The 16019-nt window shown below is 39.8% G+C and overlaps 1 non-coding gene across 1 annotated transcript; it reads left to right on the forward strand.

The window, feature by feature from the left end:
- Positions 1-1655: 1655 nt before the first annotated feature.
- LOC146405422 (U6 spliceosomal RNA) lies at positions 1656-1762 on the forward strand. The gene has a single exon (XR_014839282.1). It is a non-coding gene; the product is annotated as a U6 spliceosomal RNA (small nuclear RNA).
- The last annotated feature ends 14257 nt before the right edge of the window (positions 1763-16019 follow it).

A 16019-nucleotide genomic window follows, 5' to 3' on the forward strand; every position in this document is an offset into this window, starting at 1 on the left:
GAAGAAAGAAAGGGGGGGGGAGAGAGAGAGAGAAAGAAAGAAAGAAAGAGAGAAAGAAAGAGAGAAAGAGAGAGAGAAAGAGAGAGAGAAAGAGAGAGAGACAGACATGCATGCCAATGTTCGATACAGAATTATTACAGTAGCCAAGACATGGAAGTAACCCTTATGTCCATCAACAGGGGAATGGATAAAGCTATGATACATATATACAATGGAATATTACTCAGCCATAAAAATGCATGAAATAATGCCATTTTCAGCAACATAAGATGGACCTAGAAATTATCATACTAAGTGAAGTAAATCAGACAGACAAAATATCATATGAGATCACTAATATGTGGAATATATTAGAAATGATACAACAGAACAACTTAAAAAACAGAAGCAGACGAAAGGTTTTGAAAGCAAACTTATGTTTACCAAAGGGGAAATGTGCTAGGGGAGGGATAAATTAGGGGGTTGGGATTTATATATAGACATATAGGTGAGTAAGAAGGGCCTACTGTATAGAACAGGGATTACTCAATACTGTGCATAAAGAATCTGGAAAGGAATGGATATATGTATATGTATAACTGATTTAACTTTGCTATATGCCTGAAAGTAACCCAATTTTAAGTCAACTATATTCCCATAATTTTTTTTAGGGATGCATGTGTGGCATATGGAAATTCCCATGCTAGGGGTCAAGTTGGAGCACTGCAGCTGCTAGCCTACACCCCAGCCACAGCAAGGCCAGGTCCAAACCGTGTCTGCTATCTATACCATAGCTCACAGCAATGCTGGATCCTTAAGCCACTGAATGAGGCCAGCCATCAAACATACATCTTCATGGATACTAGTCAGGTACATTTCCACTGAGCCACAATGGGAACTCCCCAATAAATTTCTTTTTAAAAAGAAAGTGATTTAAAAAATATTTATACTCATAAGGTTATCTCAGGGATTACCAGTGGAATCTGTCCAGCAGGGGTATGCTGAAAGCCCTCTAATCCTATCCTACATTTTGCACAAGGATAATTTTTTAAAGAAAGTAAAATCATGACTCTCAAACAAATATAAAATGGACACATGTTAAGGATTTTATTTAACTAATGACTAATTAAGAAAGCAAGCAAATGTTACTGGTAGCTGAATGGAGAATACAAAAGAGAGACGTGAATATTGAAATATTGAGACGAGTATTGTCTTCTGAGGAAAGAGTGGGAAATCCATTGAATTCAGCAGACAGAATTTATTTCTATGCCTGCTATGGACTAAATGTGTCCCCATAAACTCATAGATGAAATGTAAGGCTCAAAGTGATTTTGTTAGTAAGTGGACCCTTGGAAGGTACTTAGATCCTATGGGCATTGCCATCATGAATGGATTAGTGCCCTTATAAAGAGAGCTGGTTTAACACTTCTGCCATGTGAATTTAGAGGGAAAAGACATCCATCTAGGAAGAATGTTCTCATCAGACTCCTAATCTAAAGATGCCTTGATCTTGGTCTTCCAATCTTCCAGAATTATAAGAAATAGATTTTTGTTTATAAAGCACCCAGTCTGTGGTATTTAGTTATAGCCTGCATGGAATAAGAAAATTGCAAAGAAAATAATTATTTTGAACTGCTTTTAATTGTCAAAATTCAGAGATTTAAATAGCTCTATGGGTGATCACATCAGCAGCACATATACTAAAACTGGAAAAGTACGGAGAAGATTAGCATGGCCCCCGTGCAGGGATGCCACACAAATTCATGAAATGTTCCATATTTTTCTCTTGTGATGGAATATGATGGAAGATAATATGAGGAAAAAAATGTAAGTATATGTATGACTGGGTCATTTTTGCAGAAATTGGCACAACATTGTAAATCAACTACACTTTAATAAATATAAGATTTCTGTTGTATATTATAAATAAATAAATATCTCTACAGTAATGAAGGCTAAAATCAGAAAGCCCTGAGTGCGCAAAAAACATTGCATAGTTTACCATTGGAGACAACTAGTAAACATTCTATTGTTCCAGATTTTCTTATGCATTTTTATTTCAAAAAAAGAAAAGGCATCTTCAGACAAAAGGATTATCTGTTCTACAAAGAGGGTGGCATGAGCTGCTGGATAGAATTTCAGCTCTCCACCAGTCAGCCCTGTCCTTAATCCTCCAAGCACAATGCCAGCAGTGGCCACTGCAGTGCAGGGTCTGCTCACTCACCAGCTCCAGAAAGAAGTCAGATTTCCCACACAGATCAGATCCATATGTTTCCACCAAAAGAGCAGGAAATTCTGAAAATGCACAGGAGAACTCCCCAGAACTGTTCTTGCCAGAAAATGCAGACACAGTGCGCTCCTGTGGTCACTATAGAGAGCAAAGGGTAGCAAGCCTCTGTGCTGCCTGGGTAATGAGGCCCAGGTAGGGGGGCAGCAAGAAGTATAATAGTCTCTAACTTGAGCTCATCCCTCAGGAAGATCTGGTGGATATTTGAGCACCCGCATTTCAAGGAGGAAATGGGAGAACCTGTTGTACCATATACAGTATATTCTCATGTATGTTTTATACACTATAAAAATAAATTATATTAAAGCTGTACCTGGGTATTAGCATAGGGATAAACCAACTGACCCACATAATACAACATAGAACCCTGTTTGGACTCAGGCATCTGTGGAATTACATTGAATGGGAGATGTACATGGTATGTCAGTGGGTAAAGAAGGCACTGTCTAGTAAATGGTGCTGGACAAACTTGTTATCCTTATGGTAGAAAGTTAACTGATTCCCTACCTATATGACTTTTGATCATTAACTCCAGAGGAGAGTAAAGACCTAAACTTCAAATGGAAAACTCTACTGGAAAATAGAGCTGATCTTAAGGTAGAGAAAAATGTCTTAAATGAGATACCCAGATAGTAATTGTATAAAAAAGATTGACAAATGGGGTGCTTTACACTACATTAAAATGAAAAGCTTTTGTTTGAAAAGAAATGCTTAAGGGCAGTAAAAAAACAAACAAACAAACAAAACAACAACAACAACAACAAAACAGCAAAAAAACTCCAGACACCTAGAGAAGATATTTGCACAAATATCATAAACTAAAAATAAACAGAAAATAAATAGAAACCAAAAATAAATAGAAAATGCTAGGAATCACTAAGAAATAAAACAATCCAGTATAGAAGTGGGAGAAAAAAAATGAACAGACATTTCTCAGGGAAAAAAATAACAAGGGAGTTCCCATCATGGCTCAGTGGAAACGAATCTGACTAATATCCATGAAGATGCAGATTCAATCCTTGGCTTCGCTCTGTGAGTTAAGGATCTGGCATTGCCATGAGCTGTGGTGTAGGTCACAGATGTGGCTTGGATCTGGCATTGCTGTGGCTGTGGTATAGACCTGTAGCTACAGCTGCAATTTGACCCCTAGCCTGATTGAACCTCCATATGCTGTGGGTGCAGCCCTAAAAAGACAAAAAAAAAAAAAAAAAAAAGGTGTGGCCAATAAGCACAGAGAAAGTTTAGCAGCCTCCATAGTATGAGGCAAACACAAATCTAGGCACAATGAGATTACACTGTTCATCAATTCAATTAGAAAAATTAAAAAGTTGGACAATATTGAGTATTAGGGAGCATGTGAATCCGTAGGATCTCAAAACATAGCTGCTGGAAATGTAATCAATACAATTACTTTGAAAAAACAATGTGACTTAATTTTATAAAATTGTATGTTCAGACACCCAGAATTTCCACTCCTAAGATGGTACCTAAGAGTCACTGTGCAAAAATGTGCAGAGTGGGTTCCTGCTGTGGTGCAGTGGGTTAAGAATCTGATTACCATGGCTTAGGTTGCTGCGGAGATGCAGGTTTGATCCCCAGCTTGGCACAATGGGTTAAGGAATCCAGCATTGCCACAGCTGTGGTGTGGGTTTCAGCTGTGGTTCAAATTCAGTCCCTGGTCCCGGGAACTTCCATATGCTGTGGGTGTCACCATTTAAAAAGAATAAACAGGGGACTTATAAAAAGTGTTCCTAATAGCAGTCTTCATAATTGTGAGAAGAGATAGGCAAGCCATTAATAGAGAATGGATAAACTGAGCTATACGGTATTGCAAAGAGTGATCCATTGTCATACATAGGTAAACAAATCTTAATAACTCAACACTGAGTTTAAAATAAATAGCATTTAGTAGAATTATTAGTAGGAAAAAAACATTTTAAATAAATCTTCAAGAAAACACAACAAAGTACTGCTTAGGCATGCATATGTAAGTGATAACAAATGAAAACACAAATGTAAATGTAAAACAAGTGTAAACACAGTTACCCAAGGGCTGGTGGTAGAGAATGTGAGTCAAGAGGAGGTAAAAGTTATTATTGGAATGATTACTCAGTGTGTAGGTAATCCTTAAATAAATAACTAAAAGATTTTAAAAAGAAAATTTTCTCAGTTCTTTTCATATCGGTGCTGCATATATTTTTTCCTCTGCAGTTAGTCATTAATCTCTCCCTCCTTCCACACTTTGAGAATATCAGAGAAATATGCTGTCTGACATATAGAGATAATCTATGCTACAATAGGAGAAAGACTGAGAAATCATTAAGAGAAGAGGTAGGGACAAGAAAGACTGGCATTCCAGGTAGAAAGAACTGCAAAGCCAAGATGAAAGCTTATGATTGAACTTGAGAACTAGGTGTGGTTGCAGATGAACACAGACAGACCTAATTAAAGACTTTAGTATTAAATTAAAAATACCACTCAGGTTTCCTCAGGGCTGGGCTGTTCCTTAGTGGGAGGGTTTCTCTGAGTCTGGTGCCCCATTTGACAAGCCCTGGTCTGGAGTGGCTAATGCCCAGTGGGCTGGGGCATGATAACCTTGAATGCATCCCTCACAATCCACAATCAGACTTTCTAGCCCTAAGTCCACTGAGATCGCATGAACCTTCCTCAGGACAAAAGGTGACACAACTTCTCATGGTCACTACTGAGCACCTACCAAGTGAAACTGCTCCTTGTACACAAGCACAGATGCTGTCTCTGTAGGAGAAACTCCTAAGAGACTCCATCAGGGGTCTGTGAGCCTCTGTGAAGATGCCTTTGCCTCACACAGAGTAGGAACCCAAAGTAGAATTTGGGCAGAGCCCACAAGAGACAAAGGTTGCTGATAGTACTTTAAGGTCTCACTTTGAAAAACTTTTCCAGGTTTGGGTTCTGCTTTCAATGTGAATCTATTAGATTCCTGATGTGGTTTGGAACTGAGCTTAAAGGAATTCACAAGGTCCAGGTAGACAGCCAAATTCAGCTTCTTTTGGTCAAGCCACTTCCTCTCGTGTTTTTCTAACTTCTGGCAGACCCTCAACCCATGTGATGTTTGCATGGTCATCACTTCAGCACCAGACACTGGGCAAGCTAGAGAGTTGACCAAGAACCTGAGGGCCAGGACTCCTTCTGAGATCAGACTAGAACTAGGGATCTGGGTAAGCAAAGCATGGAACAGGAGAAAAAGGAAGGATGACAGGCATAAAATAGTTGTTTAAAGCCCTCGGGTTGAGGTGGGGACCAGCAAGGTTCAGAGTGAGTTTGTCCAGAAAACTCTCTGCAAGCAGGTTAACTATAAATGTAGGTGCTCAAGCGGAAAATGGGCGTGGTCCTTTCTTTACCCTGCAAATGTTTACTAAGCTTTTCAATTGGTATTGGGCACTGTTCAGTGGTAACTGACAAGACTAGGCTTCTAAAACCTTAGTCTCCTTAAGTCATCACACACTCAAGATGGGGAAGGTATTCTTGGACATCAATATGGTCTCTGAACTGCAGAGATGCAAAGTACACATCTCCTCGTTGGAGGAAGGGAGGAATGGCTCAGGAAATAATTCTGTGTCCTGGTCCCATTAAGGAATCAGTCTAATAAACATTCTCTCAACTCTTAAAAGATTTGAAATCTCACCTGCCCTGACTCAGCCCCTCCTCTAACTCAGAGAGCTGCAGTAGGGACAGGGAAAGAGTCAGCTCCTCCACTCTTTCTTCTTCTCACTGACCCCATTATAAGGATGAGAGCTGGCTGAGGGGAACTATAAAAGGTAGGAAGACCCACTCAGATGGGACAGGTGCAATCCTGCTAAGGTCCCTGATGCAATGAAAGTCTCTCATTTAGGAGGGACCATGAGGTGTTGGAGGGGGGTTTTCATGCTGATGTCCCCACTGGAATCTTGGCAACAGACACAGCTCAAACCCACAGGCCTTCTACTTCCTCTTCAATGTTTACAAATGGTAAAGAAATCCACCCTTTTTAGATGAGTTCATCTTACCCAAGTTCATGCAGCCCCATGGTTGGCTTAAAATGAAAGAACACTCCCTTGCAAAAGACTCCCTGAAACATGATCCTTCCCTTCCTTCTTCTCAATCTGGCATCCATTCATTTCTGACCCAGAGAAGGAATCAAGGGTGGCAAAGCCAGGTTCACAATCTCTTGGCTGCATAAGGGTTTCCTAACTTGTTTTCAACATTACTATCCCTGCCCAAACCTTGGAAAACAGACCCACTCCATTACAGTGGAAGCTCTAAGAGCAGGTCCAGCTGTTGAATGTCTCTCTCAGGGACAACTGAAAGCACTTACCACTGCCCAGGCCTCATTTGTCCACAGCGCTTTTGATTCTGGGGTGAGGAAGTTCTCACTGTGACTCATCAGGTTAAGAACCCAACTAGTATCCATGAGGATGGAGGTTTGTTCCCTGGCCTTGCACAGTGGGTTAATGATCCGGCATTGCCCCAAGCTGTGGCATGGGCCAAAGATGCATCTCAGATCTGGCATTGCTGTGGCTGTGGCTGTGGCATAGGCCCACAGCTATAGCTCTGATTCAACCCCTAGCCCCGGAACTTCCATATGCCACAGCTACAACCTAAAAAGAAAAAAAAAAAAGAAAAAAAAAAACTTTCTCAGGGGAAAGAAAACAAGCTCAGTTCTGGTCTGATCTGTGAAAAGTCTCAGGTAAATGATAGAACCTCAAATGTGAAGACACCAGGATGTTCTTACTTTCTAGTTGCCTTTTTTATTTATTTTTTAGTGGCCTCACCTGTGACATATGGAAGTTCCTGGGCTAGGGGTTGAATCAGAGCTGCAGCTGAGGCCTATGCCAAGGTAACGGCAACACCATATCTGATCCACGTCTGTGACCTACTCTGCAGTTTGCAGCAATGCTGGATCCTTCCCACTGAGTGAGGTCAGGGATCAAGCCCCCATCCTCACAGACACTATGTCACGTTCTTAACCTGCTGAGCCAAAACAGGAAATCCCCTGGTTGCATTTTTGAAGTTTTGCTTTTGAAGAGGAAGCATAAGGCATAAGATTTGGTCATCTGTTTTTGAGTACCACTTTAACTGGAATTTCTCTTTGAGGTCAGGGAGTTCTTCACCGTCTGGCACTCCCTGATCAGTAACTGGGAAATTCCCTGTTAGACCAAGGCTTGTTTGTACCCCCACCTGTAACCGTGGGTAGGAAATTCTCCATTTTCTTGCTAGGAAACGGTGACCCTGAGAGATGCTGAGTAACGGTTTCTCTGGTCCTGGACTATTTCTGGTAATATTGGTCATAAATAAGAATAATGGATAATGAGAGCTCTGGTCCATCTTGTAGTCTCCTGGTGTGTTTCTTATGCAATTGGGAAAATTTCAACTATGTTCCAATGAAAAGAAAAAAAAATTGTTATTGTTTTTGTTTTTGTTTTCCTTTTTTTTGTTTGACTGCCCTGCAGCACATGGAGTTCCCAGACCAGGGATCAGATCCAAGCCATGGTTGCAACCTAAGCCACAGCTGTGGCAACGCCGGATCCTTAACCCACTATGCTGGGCCAGCAATAGAACCTGTGTTCGAGTGCTCCCAAGAGGCCACCAATCCCATTGTGCCACAGCAGGAACACTGAAAAAAAGTGTGCGTTTTTTTTTTTTTTTTAAACACTGAATGACCACAATATTCTTTAGACTCTGAAGGAAAACAGCAAAGATGGAATTCTTTTGACATTCCAAAACTTGATTTTTTGCATATACAGTTAGAGAAATCTGGTTTGATAAAATGTCTTTGCAAAATCTTGGCCCTAAAAAAATAAAAGTATTCCTAGGAGAAAGCTTGAAGTTATAACTTTTACCATGTCCTTGAAATGCAAGCACAGCCCACACTGCCTGAGACTATGGCCTTGGCTAAAATAATAGAACTTGAAACTTAAAAAAAAAAAAAGAAAACTAGGAGTTCCCGTCATGGTTCTGTGGTTAACGAATCCGACTAGGAACCATGAAGTTGCGGGTTCGACTCCTTGCTCAGTGGGTTAAAGATCCAGCATTGCCATGAGCTGTGGTGCAGGTCACAGACTTGGCTCAGATCTTGCATTGCTGTGGCTCTGGCATAGGCTGGTGGCTACAGCTCCAATTAGACCCCTAGCCTGGGAACCTCCATATGCTGCAGGTGCGGTCACAGAAAAGACAAAAAAAGAAAAAAAATTAAAAGAGGTCTTTTAAATTCAAGTGAGTAAACTTAAACTTATTCCAACAGTTATTTATAAACTAATAAGTTTTAGATGTCCAGCAAACACATGAAAAAATGCTCAACATCGCTGATTATAAGAGAAATGCCAATCAAAACTTCCATGAGATACTACCTCACACCAGTCAGAATGGCCATCATTAATAAATCCACAAATAACAACTGCTGGAGGGGCTGTGGAGAAAAGGGAACCCTCCTGCACTGCTGCTGGGAATGTAAACTGGTACAGCCACTATGGAGAACAGTTTGGAGATACCTTAGAAATCTATACATAGAACTTCCATATGACCCAGAAATCCCACTCTTGGGCATATATCCAGACAAAACTCTACTTAAAAGAGACACATGCATCCGCATGTTCATTGCAGCACTATTCACAATAGCCAGGACATGGAAACAACCCAAATGGACAGATGATTGGATTCGGAAGAAGTGGTATATATACACAATGGGATACTACTCAGCCATAAAAAAGAATGACATAATGCCATTTGCAGCAACATGGATGGAACTAGAGAATCTCATCCTGAGTGAAATGAGCCAGAAAGACAAAGACAAATACCATATGATATAACATAACTGGAATCTAATATCCAGCACAAATGAACATCTCCTCAGAAAAGAAAATCATGGACTTAGAGAATAGACTTGTGGCTGCCTGATGGGAGAGGGAGGGAGTGGGAGGGATCGGGAGCTTGGGCTTATCAGACACAACTTAGAATAGATTTGCAAGGAGATCCTGCTGAATAGCTTTGAGAACTTTGTCTAGATACTCATGTTGCAACAGAAGAAAGGCTGGGGGAAAAATGTAAATGTAATGTATACATGTAAGGATAACTTGATCCCCTTGCTGTACAGTGGGAAAATAAAATAAAATAAATAAATACATAAAAATAAAACTAAACTAATAAGTTTTATATTGAAATACCTGGTTCATGATTAAGTTTTTAAATGAAGCTATGAGATCTCTGGTTCCATTAGACTTTATGTAAAAATTAACTTATAAATGAGATGTATTTAGTTGGCTTAACAGAAAGCAAGTGCTTACAAATCAAATATTTACAAATACAACAGAAACTAACCCAAATTTTTTTAATGGATCACATAATCCAAGACTAATTTTTTAATAAATAAAAACAAGTTTACAGGAGTTCCCATTGTGGCTTAGCAGATTAAGGACCCGACATTGTCTCTGTGAAGATGTGGGTTCAATCCCTGGCCTAGCTCCGTGGGTTAAGGATCCAGTGTTGCTGTGGCTGTGTTATAGGCCACAGCTGCAATTCCAAATCAACCCCTGGCCCAGGAACTTCCATATGCCACAGGTGTCACCATAAAAATGTTTATATAGATTTAATTAATATAGAAATATTTTAGTCATCAAATGTTATGTATATTTTAATTGTATCTAGGTTTACTAAGTTCATATTATTTCTTTTTTAAATTAAATTTTATTGACATATAGTTGATTTAAAATGTTCTCAGTTTCAGGTACAGCAACATGAATCAGTTATACATATACGTATATCCATTCCTTTTCAAATTCTTTCCCCAAATAGGTAAGTTCATATTATTTCTGTTGCAAATTTGTAAGCAAGGAAAATAACTTGATATGATGAAAAATTAAATGTAATTGAAATAAGATTTTTGAAGTGAATGCTTTGGGAATAATTATGTTTTAGAAATGTCTACTTAAAAAGTCTTGTTACAGGAGTTCCCCAGTGGCTTAGTGGGTTAAGAATCCAGTGTTGTCACTGCTGTGGTGTAGGTTTGATCCCTGGCCTAGGAAATTCTGCATGCCTCAGGCATGGCTGAAAAAAAAATAGTCTTGTTACCAAACCAATCTTGGGGCCACTCACCCACATGCAGTAAATCCAATCTACTGACACCAGGTTGTGGATAAAGGAAAGTACAGTGTTTGTTGCAGGGCATCATGCAAGGAGTCTAGGTAGCTAGTGATTAAAAGGCCCAAAGTCCTCAATGTATTTCAGGGAAAAGTTTTTAAAGACAGGGTGAGGGAGAGGGGTTGTGTGTGTGATGGGTTCTTGGATATCCTCCTAATTGGTTGATGGTGAGTTAAGCAGGAGCCAATATCATCAACCTTCTGGTTGCAACCAGTCTGGGGTCTACATGCTTGTGGGCAGCTGACAGTTAATTCCTTCCACCTGGTGGGGGTTTCAGTATCTGCAAAACAGTTCAAAGGACATGGCTCAGAATACTCTGTATACCCCTTGAGGAGGAACTTAAGGTTCTTGACTTTGTTTAATGGCTACTCTTATTTTTTTCTTACTTTACTCTTTTCCTTTCTTTCTGCCTTTTCTCATTCATGTGATTAAATTATTATTTGGGGTGTTCTCATTGGGGCTCAGCAGAAAGAACCCAACTAGTATCCATGATAATGTGGGTTCAATCCCTGGCCTCACTAAATGGGTCGGGGATCCAGCATTGCTGTGAGCTGTGGTGTAGGTCACAGATACAGCTCAGATCCTGTATCACCGTGGCTGTGGTGTAGGCCAGAAGCTATAGCTCCAATGTGACCCCTAGTCTGGGAACTTCCATATGCCTCGAATGTGGCCTTTTAAAGCAAAAAAAAAAAAAAAAAAGCAGTATGAGAAATAGTTCACAATTACTTTCTTCTTGTTTTTCACTAGAAATTAAAGTTCCTAAGGGCAAAAAAGGCAATACGTATGTAATTAAAACTACTAAAAATAATAAGGGAAACATTTTAGTATGTTAGAGTGGGAGGGACTGGGAGCTTGGGGTAAATAGATGCAGAATGTTGCCTTTGGAATGGATTAGCAATAGGATTCTGCTGTGTAGCACTGGGAACTCTGTCTAGTCAATTATGATGGAACATGTAATGTGAGAAAAAAGAATGCATACATGTATGTATAACTGGGTCACCACATTGTACAATAGAAAGAATATATATATAAATAAATGATTAAAAAAAGTAGGATATATGTTGTCCCTACAGATATTTCCCTAGTTGGAGTTAATGTTGTGGCTAGACTACTGGTCCTTGGGGTTCTTATTATGACTTCAAGACACATCTCAGCAACAACCATCAGGAAACTTTGAAAAAACAGGTTTTATTGTTCACAAATCCTGAAGGATGATAGAGCACACCCAGAGCCACACAGCATGATTAAGAGAAGAAAGAGAAATTTTATTATCATCTTTGCTACACATTTCAAATAAAATAATGCATAACTGGCCATGGTCATTGAAAAAATAAGGAAGAATTTCTATTTTGTTTGAACAAGGTAGATAGTGGTTTAGACAGTGAACAAAAGTCTAAGACTAAAAAACCTTGGATAAAGAAAGGATCCTACAGAGAGTTCCCATCATGGCCCAGTGGAAACAAATCCGACTAGGAACTATGAGGTTGCAGGTTCGATCCCTGGCCTTGCTCAGTGGGTTAAGGATCTGGCATTGCTGTGAGCTGTGGTGTAGGTCACAGGTGTGGCTTGGATCTGGCATTGCTGTGGCTCTGGTGTAGGCCGGCAGCTACAGCTCCAATTCGACCCCTAGCCTGGGAACTCCATATGCCATGGGTGTGGCCCTAAAAAGACAAAAAAAAAAAAAGAAAGAAAAGAAAAGGAAAGAAAGAAAAGGAAAGAAAAGAAAAAAGAAAAGGCAGAAAAAAAGAAAGGATCCTACAAAAGATTTGAGACAACTCTCTGGAAAAACTACTTGGAGGATCCCTTGGGTCTTCTTAGTCTTCAGTATTCCTGTGTCAGATTATGATTTCAAGCAGCACATCTTCATGCAATGCCTGCCCAGTATTACTGAAGCTTCCATTGATGGGAAGAGGGAATTCTGAACATGGCAGCATCATCCACCGTCCTTTTTGTGAACTTGACCAGTGGCAAAGCTGAAGGAGACTTTAACTCTCTATAGGTCTTATTTTGGGCTAGTTGGTACATCCCTGGAAATCATAGCTGAGGATTTGCATGTTTCAGTGGAGAAATTCAGGGCAAATGTATGTCTTCCTGTTTTCTGTTGAGAAGAATGATGTGTTCTTAGGGGGAAAACTTGAAATATATTGAGAAATTTTCTCAGTCACTAGGGAAAATCCTAGATATCAGCCTTTACTTTAAAAAGATATTCTATTTGCAAAATCACTTCCTTGATACTGTGGTGAACAATGATAAAACTCTATTAATTTATTTGTCTTTTTGCTTTTTCTAGGGCCACTCCCGCAGCATATGGAGGTTCCCTGGCTAGGGGTCTAATCGGAGCTGTAGCCACCAGCTTATGCCAGAGCCACAGCAACTTGGGATCTGAGCCGCGTCTGTGAACTACACCACAGCTCATGGCAACTCTGGATCCTTAACCCACTGAGCAAGGCCAGGGATCGAACCCGCAACCTCATGGTTCCTAGTCGGATTCATTAACCACTGCACCAAGACAAGAACTCCAAAACTCTTTTTAAAAAAAGAAGAAATTTTGGACCTCCCATTGTGGTTCATCAGGTTAAGAATTTGACTATTATCCATGAGGATGTGGGTTTGATCCCTGGCCTCACTTGGTGGGTTAAGGATCTCGTGTTCCTGCAAGTTGTGTCATAGGTCACAGATACTGGATCCCATGTTGCTTTGGTTGTGGGGTAGGCTGGCAGATTCAGCTCTGATTCAACCCCTAGTCCAGGAACTTCCCTATGTCATATGTGTGGCCCTAGAAAGAGAGAAAAAGAAGAAGAACTTTGCCCAGAAAATGTAGCCTTGGCAACTGGCCTAATGGTAGAGTTTCTCTAAGCAGTCCTGGCCTGCCTGCCCAAAGCAAGGATATTTCCATGCTCTTTCCCCTGGACAATCTCTAATTCACTGACTATGAGAAAATATGAGATCAGTCATAAAGACACACTTAAAATCCCCTTAGGGAAAATAAAGGAAGGAAATCTGGAATTCTGCACTGAGAAGTAAGACCATCTCTCTATAGCTACACTGTATCCAGGGCTTGTCTCACTGCAGCTATCATAGTGGCAAATTGCTATGCTCAATGTGTGGCACTCAGCAGATGCTCAAAAAGTACTTGATGTCTGCACATATCCGCAGTAAATAGAAGTTATTCCTGATGGTCCCTCATGACATGCCCACCTGATATTTCCTCTGGTCACTGTCCAAATTTATCATGTTATCTATAAGCCTCTACAATATAAAAATGAGCAGGACATAAGATCATAGGATGTGAAAGAGGAAACAAATCCAATGGAAATCTTGAAACTAGGGTAATATGAGAAGGAGGCTTCCTTGGCAGGAATGTAGCCCGCAATTCTTCCATATTAGAACCCTGGAAGCTATTCAGTTACCATCACCCACTGCTTCAGGTGATCAAGGCAGGGAGAAAGTCTTTGTTGGAGAAAATCAAGATGACTTGCAGCTACCTAAAAGGAGCTCTCCAGTTTGCATGTGTTCACTAATCTGAGAGCCCTCTGAACCATATAATTTTGGCATTTTTATAGATGCTTCATCATGTAGGCATAATCAGTTATTAACTACATTTCTAGCCACTCTCCTCTATCTGGAGGATGGGGGTGGAGTTGAAAATTCCAAGCTTCTAATCATGGCCTAGACTTTCAGGTGATCAGCCAATATCCAGAAGTCATCCAGAGTTGCCTCAATAAGAGAAAAGACACCACTGTCATCCAGGAAATTCCAAAGTATTCAGGAGTTCTGTGCTAGGAATGGGGTCAAAGACAAATACTACCACAAAGATAGTTCCTAGCATTCTTATCATTTAGGAAATCACAGGGATTTCAGGATCACTGTGCCAGAACTGGGAGGCAAGAAAAATCCATATTTTCTATTAGTTCACAACTCTGGAACCCATCTGAACCCCAGTCCCGTCCCCCCCCACCCCAGAGCCTAACATTCTCTTTGGGAAGGAAATAATCAGAATACAGCCTACAAAGGGTTTTGACACAACTCAATAAGAAAGAACACATAAGTTACTTCATTAACATATAGTGCACAATATGATATAAATTCTTCTTCATATCAATCCTTCAAAATCTCTCCTCTTTCCTTCCTGCCCACACTCAGAGGAAAACTAGTAAAGACATAATATGCGGTGCTCCAGGGGTCAGAAGACAGTGCTTACCAATCCAATCACTCCATCCAGACAGATGTGCAATAGGCAGCAAATGACAGGGGGAAGTTATCAATCAACTTCAGGAAAGGGATGGGCTCACACAATAAGAAGGAACATCACAGAAATGCAAAGAATGGGGGGTTACTATTAATAATTTTATGTCAATAATATGGGTAAAATGAAAGAAATTAATAATTTCCCATAAATGTACAATCTCACAAGACTGTATCAGGGAAAATAGAAAATATGAACAGATTGAAACTGAATCAGTAATTAAAAAAAAAACCCTCCCAACAAACAAAAGTCCAGAACCAAACATTTAAAGAAAAGTTAACAGCCATCCTTTTTTCAAAATAGTCCAAAAAACTTAACAAAAAGGAATGCTTCTGAAGTCATTTCAGGAGGCCATCATTACCTGAATAACAAAAACCAAAGAAAGAGTGGAAGGAAGGAAGGAGGGAAGGAAGGAAGGAAGGAAGGAAGGAAGGAAAGGAAAGGAAAGAAGGAAGGAAGGAAGGAAGGAAGGAAGGAAGGAAGGAAGGAAGGAAGGAGGGAAGGAAGGAAGGAAGGAAGGAAGGAGGAAAGGGAAAGAAAGAGAGAGAAAATTATAGGCTAATATGACTGATGAACATACATGCAAAAACTCTCAACAACATATTGGCAAACTGAATTCGACAATATATGAAAAGAATTATACACAATGATCAATTGAGATTTATCCCAGAAATGCAAGGATGATTCATTTCTGGGATAATCAAATCAATCATATGATACATACATTATCAAATTGAAGAGTAAAAATCATGTGCTCAGAAAAACTTTTGACAAAATTCAACATTTATGATTTTAAAAATTCTCAAAAAGATGGTATAGAGGGAACATACTTTATCATAATAAAGGCCATATATTACAAACCTAAGCCAATATCATACTCAATAGGGAAAAGCTAAAAGCATTTCCTCTAAGGTAAGAAATAAGACAAAGATGCCCACGATCATTGCTTTCATCCAACATCATATTGGAAGTGCTAGCCACAGCAACTAGACAACAAAAAGAAATATAAGAAATCCAAATTGGAAAGGAAAATGCAAAACTGTCAGTATTTTCAGACAACATGATATTGTATATAAAAAAGCCTACAGAAAACTGGTACAGCCACTATGGAGAACAGTTTGGAGATACCTTAGAAATCTATACATAGAACTTCCATATGACCCAGAAATCCCACTCTTGGGCATATATCCAGACAAAACTCTACTTAAAAGAGACACGTGCACCCGCATGTTCATTGCAGCACTATTCACAATAGCCAGGACATGGAAACAACCCAAATGTCCATCGACAGATGATTGGATTCGGAAGATGTGGTATATATACACAATGGAATACTCCTCAGCCATCAAAAAGAAT

This window comes from Sus scrofa, chromosome 2 (genome assembly GCF_054392235.1).
Source record: "Sus scrofa isolate SSC_HxYL_T2T_F1_AM1 chromosome 2, Sscrofa_HxYL_maternal_Yorkshire_Landrace_v2.0, whole genome shotgun sequence".
Classification (NCBI taxonomy): Eukaryota; Metazoa; Chordata; class Mammalia; order Artiodactyla; family Suidae; genus Sus; species Sus scrofa.